The 12,489-nt window shown below is 42.2% G+C and overlaps 1 protein-coding gene across 2 annotated transcripts in view; it reads right to left on the bottom strand.

Annotated features, from left to right (window-relative positions):
* The window catches only part of RASGRP3 (RAS guanyl releasing protein 3), a 51,777-nt gene extending 39,515 nt beyond the window's left edge, over positions 1–12,262 (bottom strand). For both annotated transcript variants that reach the window (XM_072856619.1, XM_072856620.1), the window contains exon 1: positions 12,141–12,262. The gene's annotated coding sequence lies outside the window, so the exon portion shown is untranslated. The remainder of the gene's footprint in view (positions 1–12,140) is intronic.
* Positions 12,263–12,489: the final 227 nt, after the last annotated feature.

Raw genomic sequence — 12,489 nt, 5'->3', positions numbered from 1 at the left:
GTTCAGCTTGGAGATTTACATTTTCCCCCAGAAAGCTTATTTTTTCTAATTTTTAACTAAGCCAAAATTATTCTATAGTAGTATAGTCCCTGGGTAGTGTCTTTTTTAAGCTGTTAAATCTTCCAGTTTTAAGACAGTTTTAAGAGTTAACACTACTTTCAGTTTCAATCAACTTTAAGGCAAAGAGGAACCATAAGAGCCTCTAACTTGTATTTAAATTCAGTAAGCTAGGTATCAAAGTTCTTGTCTGATAAACCTGTGGCTTCCAAATTGATTTTCCCTTGGAAGAAGCTTTTTCACTCCATACAATTCTGTAATTTCCAGTTATTTCCCACTGTAGACTAACTGCTCATGGCACAATACTTTCTAGGCCCACGCTGGCAGACAGCCACATTGCCAACATCTGTGCCACACATTATAATGATGCCACAAGAATTACAGACACGAATGGAGCTTCTCAAGCACATCAAGCTCTACAGGCTTGTGCTGGTCACCTGAACAGCAGAGATTATAGCTAAGTGCACAGAAAGCAAGATGTTAAAACGCATTCCCTCTTCCCTTTTCCATCTCTGTGGCTACATTATATCAAGAGAAGATAAAATGATTATCTGCAGTCACAGATACCAGTGAAGGGAGACTTCAACACCTCCTACCTACCTGCTTTTGTTGCCAGCACTGATGACCATATCTGATTACTCACTCTTTCTGTTTTCCTGCGTTCCCCTAGCTGAAGAACAACTGCAGTTACTTTACATCTAATAAAAGCAAGGATATCGCCTTGTGAAGAAAGGAGGTGAAGTGCGTGTTTATTTTTTCCTCTTTAGTCCTGTTATCCCATACATTACCTCACATCTCCCCCCATTAATTCACAACCTATCCTCATACCTATCCTGGTGTGAGGAGTGGCCTCCCCATGTAGAGAGCAGTTTCGCTGCTGACCTTTCCTCCTGCGACTACAATCAAAACATGGGTTGGCTTCAGAAATATCTTGACCACACATTTACAGCCTGGGAAGTACTTATCAGTGCAGCAAATTGAAGGCAGCAACTGGCAAAACAATAAAGGCAGGAAGAGGCTTTCAGAGACTTAAGTAATGGGAAGCTGGATGTCTGAGATGGAGCAAGACAGAGTTAAAAGGACAGAGAGGCAGGACAGAACTTTGGCTCCTTTTGCTCATTTGGCTGTTACGGTGCATTTCTAATGGAATTGTCCTTCATTTTCCCTTTGATGAATGTAGAAAATGGTTCACAGGTAACTGCTATTTCCCCACAGATGTGCTAATAGGTCCCAGACAAGGAGAGAGACCAGACCAGATGCTAATGGTCAGTAACCCTTCTCACTCCCTGGTCCAGCTTCCCATTCACCTGGGAGAAGCCGCTCTTTAAAGAGAGAATGCAAATTAAAATGGTATGCTAGAACACACTGACAGACACACATGCCAGCAGACAGACCTGCCGTGTGACCCTAGGAACTCATGCAAATTCCCATCTACTGCACACTCACATGGATCAGGGATGCCTGCCTTGTGCGATGCTACGGTTTTGCGTCTGCAGAATTCACTGATGACTCACAACTCACAGGCAAGCAGGCGTGCAAGAAAGGTGGTAGAGTGAAAACACAGCCTGGAGATCAGGAGAGATCCAGCATCTTTCTTTGTGAAATTCTGTCAACAGATGCTGGACATCAAAATACACAAGCAGTTCCTTACATCTAGTTATTTTCTATGAGTTTCTCTTGGGAAGATGGGTGAAACAATGGCAGGCTTTGGGTTTCTTAATGATGCGGACAGAGTATTTTAAACACAGGCATGCAGTGTTTCTTAAGCCAGTTCAGACATTTTTAAAATAGTAAGCCTCCAACAGAGAAGAGCAGGGAAGAGACTATTAGCTCTTTCTAGCATGTCTGACCAGATTTTGTACTTATTTTCAGAGGTAACAAAGCAACCGTCAGTCAGCTGACTAAACCTTGTTTCCTTACTAAGCAGTCTATTAAGAAACACACACTGGTTAGCATGATCATATGAAGACACACAGCAAACTGCTAAAACTGTTTATGATACCAGAAGAAGTCTACAGAATACAGGATATGAGAAGAGTGTCACCACAGTTGATTCCTATATCCAAGCTTTTGAAACAGATTGAGTTTTATTAATAACCACACACTTTCCTAACAATAAGACAGTTTGCAGCCAACAAGTTAAATGCCTTCTTTAAAAAGAGAGTAATGGCAACACAGAAATTTCTCATCAAAAGACTTGAAACACAAACACAAGCTCATCTCAAGAAGGTGCTGTATATAAAAATATACAGAACAGCAAGACAATTAGAAAAAGGGGAAGGTGCAGTGGAAAAAAAAAATCTATCTCAAAGAAAAAAAGAGGAAAAGCATCTTACAACTCCTTCCTTAATAAGCAATACATTAAACAAGTAACTTTGATCTTTAGTTTGCTAATATTATTTTGGTAGTTAAATATTTATTGCGTGAAAGAATATTTAACACAGGATTGCAGCTACACAAATATCCCACTTCTGCAACCACAGAACAGGACAACAGGACTTCAGAGAAACAAACCTTGCCAAAACCCATTGGTTGTTTGCAATGCTCATGTCTTAAGATACAACACTCTAATTCTCTAAACCTCATGTATTTGTAGTGTAACCTGTATTTTGTGCCTAAAAGAGTAAGATCTGTAGAAAATCCCCAAATGCATACTTTGTAGAGATGCTATACCAAAGCTTCACCATTATTTGAAAAGCAGCAAGAGCAGTTGCTGTAGCTGTAACAGTTGAGAAACACATACTCCACCAAGCATCTTTTTGGCTGTGTGGATAAAACCCCTTCAGTTAATTGGTAGTAGAACACCTTTGCAGTGGCTGGTTCAGGCCATCCCAAATACATGTCGCCCTCATGAGTCACTTGGAAGACACTTACTAAATTCATCCAAGCCTGTTTGCTTTGTATTTATAGAGGAAACTCATAACTATTTCCTCCTTAGCATATATTTATCAAATATATAAAGGAGTTTATCAGAATTTCTTGAAGGACCTACTTAACTCTAATAATGATTGAGAAAAAAGATCCTGTGGCTATTTGGTAAAGCTAATATGAAGTGAAAAAAGTGGTCAAGTAAAAGTGGTCAAATTAAAGGGTGAGAGGTGTTACGAAGATCTTGACATAGAAGCTGATATAGAGGCTTAGGGACTTCTTTCCCTCCCCCAGTATTTGGCATTGAAAGACTGACTGCTGTTGCAGCCAGGTTTTCAAAACAGCTCACGCCTTTTCAAGCTTATTTACAAGAATGAATTATATTTCTATAAGCACTAGTATATCAGATAACTGTGCCCAAGTCAGAATTTACAATAATTTCTGAATCAATATAGTTAAATCAGTGCAAGGATTCCAAAAGGAGCAGATTTTGAAACACATACATGAAGCAAATTGCAAAAGAGCCTTTACTTAAGATATATTTATCTGAAAACCACCTCTTTTATTTTGGTTCCTCAATGTGAGCTGAGAACTAGATCCAAAAAAAGGCTTAAGCACTGAAATCCTGGCTCCCTTTCACTTCCAGGACCTGACTCCAGAGGTGTGATTCTCAGTCTTGTCTCTCACTTCTTACCTCCTCACCCCAGAAGGTGACTGCCTAGAGCTTTTAGCCTCTTTCTGCATTTTCAGTATTAAAGTCCCCAAATGCCCAACAGTGGGCTTCGAGAAGCCTATCAGAGTCAGCAACACGAAGCGGCTCCCTGCTTAGGTCAGTCCTAAATCCTTTTGGGATCTGTACACCAGAAACTCCTCTGCCTTGCCTGCATTAAGCATCCTCTGGTCACACCTAGCATGTCACCCCCATACTAGATAGGTGCAGCTGTGATGCCCAAGCTCTTTATCCAAGACCTCTGAACACTCCTTAAAGCTGTGAGAGATACAGGATCAATTCTTCCCATTACTGGAAGGATTGTAAATCTCCCACTGTTTTGGCTGAGATTACAGAGTAGATTTACCAGCCCCAGAACAACAATGAAATTCCATATTAAATTAAATAATAAAGCTTCTTTGGCTGCAGGGAGAAAGCAAGCAAGAGCATGACTGTATAATTTAAGGGGAAGAGTACTCACTCAAGAAGAGGGAAAAAAAAAGTGAATTTTAGTTCCTGCCTCAGTGCCTACTTAAGATAAAAATATACGGACAGTCATTAGGGCAGGGCCTGGAAACCAAGAGCTTTAGGAAGGGTGGCAGCTGTTCCAGGAAGTATGTGTTCACGAATTTGGTAAAGCAGAGCATGAGTAAGCAAGCTAAAGTAGGCAAGACATCTCTAGCAGAGGAGATTATTATTAGTCTTTTAAGGAAGCTATTTCATGAACAGTGTGATAAGGCTGGAATGTCATGGCTATTCTGATTCGGATGACAAAAATCACTATATATCCAGACAGTAAGTTGACTCAAGCTCTAGTTCAGCAAAGATTTTCTGATGTAATTTGCCCCACTGGTAATCAATTACATATTTGCATAAACTGTTTTTTTTACTTCCCACTAGCAACACCAGAAATTTCCAAACAAGCTCTGGGGTCAAACACTGGGTCTCTGCAAAACAAACAGACCTTACCAACACATGCCATATGAACCAGCACCAAGATTAGTGATCGGGTGGACCTAAGTGAATTACAGGTTATGAATGGAAGCCTATCTGTAGTAATGCTATTTTAGATTAAGGAAATTCGATTTGATGAGACCAGAGTTTAAGCTGGAGAAATGTTACATCTTTTTAAAGAATATGAAAAAGAATATAGCATCATGACAAAGAATATGCACGCAGCATGGGCAACAAACAGGAGGAGCTGGAAGCCATTGTGCAGCAGGAAAACTATGATATAGTTGCCATCACGGAAGCATGGTGGGATGACTCATGCAATTGGAGTGCTGCAATGGATGGCTATAAACTCTTCAGAAGGCATAGGCAAGGAAGGAAAGGCAGTGGGGTAGCCCTGGATGTTAGGGAGTGTTTTGATTGTCTAGAGCTTAATGATGGTGACGATAGGGTTGAGTGTTTATGGGTAAGAATCGGGGGGAAGGCCAACAAGGCAGATATCATGGTGGGAGTCTGTCACAGACCACCCAACCAGGATGAAGAGGCAGACGAAATATTCTATAAGCAGCTGGGAGAAGTCTCACAATCGCTAGCCCTTGTTCTCGTGGGGGACTTCAACTTACCAGATGTCTGCTGGAAATACAATACAGCAGAGAGGAAACAGTCTAGGAGATTCCTGGAGTGTGTGAAGATAATTTCCTGACACAGCTGGTGAGTGAGCCAACTAGGGAAGGTGCCTTGCTGGACCTGTTGTTTGTGAACAGAGAAGGACTTCTGGGTGATGTGATGGTTGGAGGCTGTCTTGGGCATAGCGATCACAAGATAGAGTTTTTGATTCTTGAAGAAGTAAGGAGGGGGGTTAGCAGAACTGCTACCTTGGACTTCCAGAAGGCAGACTTTGGCCTGTTTAGGAGACTGGTTGACAGAGTGCCTTGGGAGGCAGTCCTGAAGGGCAAAGTAGTCCAGGAAGGCTGGACATTCATCAAGAAGGAAATCTTAAAGGCACCGGAGCAGGCCATCCCCAAGTGCCAAAAGATGAGCTGGTGGGGAAGAAGACTGGCCTGGCTGAATGGAGAGCTTTGGCTGGAACTCAGGAAAAAAAGGAGAGTTTATGACCTTTGGAAGAAGGGGTAGACCACTCAGGAGGACTACAAAGACATCGTGAGGTTATGCAGGGAGAAAATTAGAAGGGCCAAAGCCCAACTAGAACTTAATCTGGCTATTGCCGTAAAAGACAATAAAAAATGTGTCTAGAAATACATTAGCAACAAAAGGAGAGCTAAGGAGAATCTCTATCCTTTATTGAACACGGGGGGAAACATCATGACAAAGGATGAGGAAAAGGCTGAGGTACTTAATTCCTTCTTTGCCTCAGTCTTTAATAGTAAGACCAGTTGTTCTCTGGGTACCCAGCCCCCCTCAGCTGGAAGACAGGGACAGGGAGCAGAAGGAAGCCCCCATAATCCAAGGGGAAATGGTTAGCGACCTGCTACACCACTTAGACACACACAAGTCTATGGGCTGGATGGGATCCACCCACGAGTACTGAGGGAGCTGGCAGAAGTGCTCACCAAGCCACTTTTAATCCTTTATCAGGAGTCCTGGCTAACCGCGGAGGTCCCAGATGACTGGAGGCTAGCAAATGTGACACCCATCTACAAGAGGGGCCGGAAGGAGGATCCGGGGAACTACAGGCCTGTCAGTCTAACCTCGGTGCCAGGGAAGATTATGGAGCAGATCATCCTGAGTGCCATCACGCGGCATGTACAGGACAACCACGACATCAGGCCCAGTCAACATGGGTTTATCAAAGGCAGGTCCTGCTTGATTAACCTGATCTCCTTCTATGACAAGGTGACCCGCTTAGTGGATGAGGGAAAGGCTGTGGATGTTGTCTGCCTAGACTTTAGTAATGCCTTTGACACTGTTTCCCTCAGCATTCTCCTGGAGAAACTGGCTGCTCATGGCTTGGACAGGTGTACGCTTCGCTGGGTGAAAAACTGGCTGGGTGGTCAGGCCCAAGGAATTGTGGTGAATGGAGTTAAATCCAGTTGGCAGCCAGTCACAAGTGGTGTTCCCCAGAGCTCAGTATGGGGCCAGTTCTGTTTAATATCTTTATCAATGATCTGGATGAAGAGATCGAGTGCACCCTCAGTAAGTTTGCAGATGACACCAAGTTGGGCAGGAGTGTTGATCTGATTGAGGGTAGGAAGGCTCTGCAGAGGGACCTGGACAGGCTGGATTGATGGGCCAAGGCCAATTATATGAGGTTCAACAAGGCTAAGGGACCCTGCACTTGGGTCACAACAACCCCATGCAATGCTACAGGCTTGGGGAAGAGTGGCTGGAAAGCTGCCCAGAAGAAAAGGACCTGGAGGTGTTGGTTGACAGCTGCCTGAATATGAGCCAGCAGTGTGCCCAGGTGGCCAAGAATGCCAACAGCATCCTGGCTTGTATCACAAATAGTGTGGCCAGCAGGACTAGGGAAGTGATCGTCCCCCTGTACTCGGCACTGTTGAGGACGCACCTCAAATACTGTGTTCAGTTTTGGCCCCTTCACTACAAGAAAGACACTGAGGTGCTGGAGCGTGTCCAGAGAAGGGCAACGAAGCTGGTGAAGGGTTTAGAGCACAAGTCTTAGTAGGAGCAGCTGAGGGAACTGGGGTTGTTTAGCCTGGAGAAAAGGAGGTTCAGGGGAGACCTTATCATTCTCTACAACTACCTGAAAGGAGGTTGTAGCGAGGTGGGGGTCGGTCTCTTCTCCCAAGTAACAAGTGATAGGACAAGAGGAAACGGCCTCAAGTTGCGCCAGGGGAGGTTTAGATTGGATATTAGGAAAAATTTCTTCACCGAAAGGGTTGTCAAGCATTGGAACAGGCTGCCCAGGGAAGTGGTTGAGTCACCATCCCTGGAGGTATTTAAAAGATGTGTAGATGTGGTGCTAGGGGCATGGTTTAGTGGTAGACTTGGCAGTGCTGGGTTAATGGTTGGACTTGATGATCTTAAAGGTCTTTTCCAACCCGAACAATTTTACGATTCTATGATTCTATGATAATATATGCAACCTTGGGTCACGTGTCAAAGGCAGCCTCATCAACACGATTAGCAAGCATGCAAATATACCCAATATAAGTCACGCTCAATCTATTTCACCATGTCATGTATGACTTACTTACTTAAATACTAGTCTCTAAGACTGATTTCTACATTGAAAACCATAAACCTGTTTCTGGAATGGGGAACAAAATATACTTCAAAAGGAATGGAAAATCCTTGTTCACCTCAGAGATCCTGTTCCTGCACACACTTCCCACACTCCAGACTCTCTTGCACAAGCCTACTGCTACTCTGAGTGGAACATCTGTTTCCATAGTAGGGGTTGAAAAGAGAGGCAGTTTTAACAGTAGCGGAAGAGTTGTATATGGAAATATATTGACATACATAACATGTATTATCAATATGTATTAACTACTGGTATATTAAGCTTGGTATGACTTTTGTGGTAGTCCAAAGCAGACATACTGCTGAATCACGAATATTAAATTTGTGTCAATTTAAGATGATACGGTTATTTTCTGTTTGCAGGAACTAAACATATAAAGTATCTGAACAAGAATAAAGAATAGCTCATGTTTCACTAATTTTGCACAGATTATTATGCCTGGCAGGTTCTTGAGATGTTGAAGCATTCTCCCCTTGCCTGAGAAACTCCAGATCATTAGTAAAGAGAATATACATAAATCACAGGTGGGAGAGTACAGTGTAGAGAGAGTCAAACCATTTCACCTATTTGAATGTGGTCAGAGGACACTGCAGCAAGGGGAGCAGTTATTCAGAGAAGTGAGACAGCAGATGGCCACCAAAACAACCAGAGTAATTCTCAGGGGTAATTGTATTTTCTGCTGAGCTGTAAACATCAGTCATGTGGGTATTTCCACACGCCCACACTTCGACCCTGACCCCATACACACTTAGAGGTAAGCTGAACTTTCTGATGGGACCACTCATGAGTTCAGCTCAGCAAATACCTATGCGTTTGTAGGATTAGTCTTTGAATCTGAACTGGACTCGCCAAGTCTGTTTTGTTGATATTGCCAGTGCTTGTAGCTGATATTCTTTTACCTTCATTACAAGAGAAAAGTTCTCCCCTGTCCCAATGTGTCTAATCTGGTGGTCAGGTGGTTTTTAGATAAGTTATACCAATAAGCAAACTTAGTAATGAAAAAGTACTACTGGCTATTCACACTGAATAGAAAAAATGCAGAGAAAAGCAATGAACAGCAAAAATCAGAAGACCTGAGAATTTGTTTCAGCTTTTTTATTCAAACACTTGGGTATAAGACATTGCCATTCCTGACTTAAAAGAAAGGGGCAATGTGAAAACATGTCTATCAAATTTAGCGGTGAAAAGTGATTATACCACAAACATGTTAACAGAAAACATTCTGTGCAACTTCTTTAGAGTACCTATAAAAATGTTCTGTAGACAGGCCCAGACAGCTTAGGGAAAGAAAGAAAACCACACAAGTACCCCTTCAGTATTTTTAAAACTAGTTTCCTCTCTTTCTTCAGGAACATCCTGGGAGTGGCTCCTGTGTATAATGGCATTTACAACTAGAGAGAGGGGCTGGCAAAACTGTGGTTACTCTTCAGCTAGATGTTTTGCTGTAGAGCAGAAATATGTCCATTCAGAGAACTGTAAGGCTGCCCTGATCATTTCCTCAGAGTACAGGAAAAAGATTTAACAGGAACCTTACGAGGCTCTCAGTGATATGAGTACGCACTGAGCTTCTGTAGAGGGACAGCAATGGTCATGCTGTTACTGAATCTCCTCTACTATGTAATAAAAAAAATTGTGGGATTAATGATTTCAGTTAGGTATTGGACTTTCTGGAGATGTGTCAATGGGAAATGCAAGGGCTGAGCACTTCCCCAAACAAAGCATGCTGAAATTTAATTCATGTACTTCATGCCTATGCAGAACTGCCTTGACTTACATGAACATATGGGGGGGTATATTCAAAAAGCTGAGCATGTGTTTTCATGAGATCAGGATATTATGAGAAAATATAAAAGAGTGGTGATACAGAGGTTGTGTCTTCTGCTTAAGCACAAAATCAGTGTGTGCCCCAATGGTGTTCCATGACTGGTGCTGCAGTAACAGATGTTGCAGTTAGAATTCATCAGAAAAGCCATAAAGTGAGGAGAGCCTGAAGACTGCAATATTCTTATTCCTCAAAGTACACTGTGTTTAACAGTAAGTATCCCTAGCGAAATGGGGTGGTGATAAGGATTGAAACAACTGCACCTGTGAGAATCTTGTAACATTGATCAAGTTTTCTTTATTTTGTGGACAGAGGATTTAAAAGTCTAGTCATGAGTCTTGAATTTCATTCAAAGTAAGATACAGTAATGACAGCTGGAAGCTGTAAATAAAGCAGGGTTGTTTACCTTAAATTTTGTAGATCCAAATGTTGAATTATTCTCCTTTATTGTAAATGACCTTAATAATCAATAGTATAGAGGCACAAAACTGAGCTCTCCTCACCACATTTCATTGAGACAATACAGTGACTGCTGTGACAGAGTGTTTTCAGACATGTATTACCTGAAGGTGAGCTCAGCAGTGCAGTTATCTAATTTTTACTATGCAATCGTCACCAGTTCCCTTTTATACTACAATTCATTCCCAGGGATGCCTGAGAATAAAATCAGTTGCACAAGAGGCACACATAGCAGGCTCGTAATCCAGCTGATGCAGAACCATATGGCTTTACAGTGGTTGGGCCAGAGATAGGGAAGAAGGTACAGCAGGAATGGACTGAGCTCCTATCTATTTTTTAGTGGATTTGGCGTTTAACTCAGGTTCAAAGCAGGGTCCTTCAACAGTCCTTTTCATCTGGCTGGGCAGTTTGCTTAACAGAGAATATTAATCACAAACATAAAACACAATGTCTGGCAACAAGCACCCCGTGGCACAGTCTTACCCAAAATGAAGAATTCCTACAATTCTGAAGAAAAAGAAAGTTATTCTGGGATCAGAATAAAAAAGCAGGAGCGGACCAATTATTCTCCCTGCCCCACATGGGATGGAGACCTGGACAGGCCTGATGGGCCACATTGCAGCCGAGGTTCCCGGGGGACTAGGGGCTCCTGAACACAAAGCCAGGCACCTCGGAGCCCCGCAGGCCTGCTGCACTCATGGCGTTGCGTGTCATCTGCGTGGGAGGGCTGCAGTGTAACCGCAGCCTGATAGTACTTGAGCTCTTGGTTCAAAGGCAGTCTACCCTCAGAGACACGAACAGGCAGGAAGCCAGGCAGACTTCTGGTTTTGTGAACAATTGAAACTGATTGACATTTTCCTATAAAATTTCCAGTTAACTGGCAAAGCCATAAACTATGTTTTAAAAGAAAAATAAAAGTCTTCAAGGAGAAATAAATAAAGTGCCTCTTTCTACGTGAGAAATCTTTGAATCAGGATGATTCTCCCCATCTTTAAAGGAGGGACCGCATGATTCACTAAACCTGCCAGTGTTTACCCTTGGTCCCATTCTGAAATTCTGGCTTTTTGACTTGATATACACCTTCCTCAACAGGACCCCACTGCTCTCCACCTCTGTCCCTCTCAACCTTCCCCAAAGCACCTGGCATCCCTCAGTCTCAACACATATCAAGCTCCATCACCCATTCATTTGTTCCCATTCCTCCAAAGTCTTCCTCCAAAAAACCCAGTTAATCTCTACATAAATAATTGATCAAAAGTTCCTTTATATATATATCCTATACTCCAATTCTTGTGTTTTAAAGCAAAACTTCACACCAAAACAGTAAAAAATTATCAGATGGGGAAATCCATCATTCATGAAGCAAAACCATCAAAAATGCAAGTATCCAAAAATACACGGAATTAAAAACCTGCAGATATTTAGGAGACTTGCTCCCTATTCTTAGGGAGGATTTTTTTAATCTTCACAATCTAATTATGCATTATTATCCAGAATGAATCAACTATATCTTAATCAGTGCATCTTTGCTCTTTTCCTGTACTTCTCTGCTTCTACCTTTTTCTTTCCAAAAAATCATTCACCCCCAAAAAGTACCCAGTCACAAGCAACTTTCTTCAGCTCCATCACACTATTTTGAGGGGGTACCTCTGTCAATTCCTTACATGAGTACTTTTAAGCCAAATACTGAAAATGCTCTATACTCAAGTTGCATCACTACGTATTGACTAGCTCTACAGAGAAAGAAAAATACGTTCATCATAAACAACGTCTCCACACCATCATCTGACTAAATAAGCACCATTTTCCCTCCCCGGCTAGCATGAGGACATAACACCGTACCTGTCTTGTTCCCGCAACAGCAAAAACAACGCTATTGTTAATCACAGGTCAGAAAAATATAGGCATTCTGAGCATGAATGACTGCTTATCAATGAAGTGACAAAAATACGCCTCACCCTTAAGTGTTTTTACGAAAGGTCTAGGACGAAATTAGGAAAGCAGTGGTAGTTTAGAAAAAAAAAAAATCAAAAACAGGGAAAATCACTTACTGTACTTGGTTCTGCAGAGGTATTCAACACAAACATCACCCTTCCTTGTCCAGCTGCCAAGTGCTAAAGCATGAAATGAGCAGCTGTTTCCTTCAAGCTGGGGCTGTGTGTCTTAACTAGTCACATGCCCCTCCTGATAAATCTCACTGCTGTGCCAGGAGGTCAGAATCTGAAGATCATTATTCCCCTTATTAGAAAATCCTTTTCATAACAGCAGCCTTTCTAAAGCATTTGACTGGAACGTGGCGCTATGTGCTCCATAACTTCTTCTTTTTTTTTTTTTTAATGACTAACACCAAACAGTAGATAAGCCTTAATCGACAGTAGGGGCAGCACAAATGGAAATTTA

The sequence above is a fragment of the Ciconia boyciana genome, chromosome 3 (assembly GCF_034638445.1).
Source record: "Ciconia boyciana chromosome 3, ASM3463844v1, whole genome shotgun sequence".
Lineage (NCBI taxonomy): Eukaryota > Metazoa > Chordata > Aves > Ciconiiformes > Ciconiidae > Ciconia > Ciconia boyciana.
Note: the sequence above shows the minus strand (reverse complement) of the source record. Positions and strands in the feature narration are given on the sequence as shown.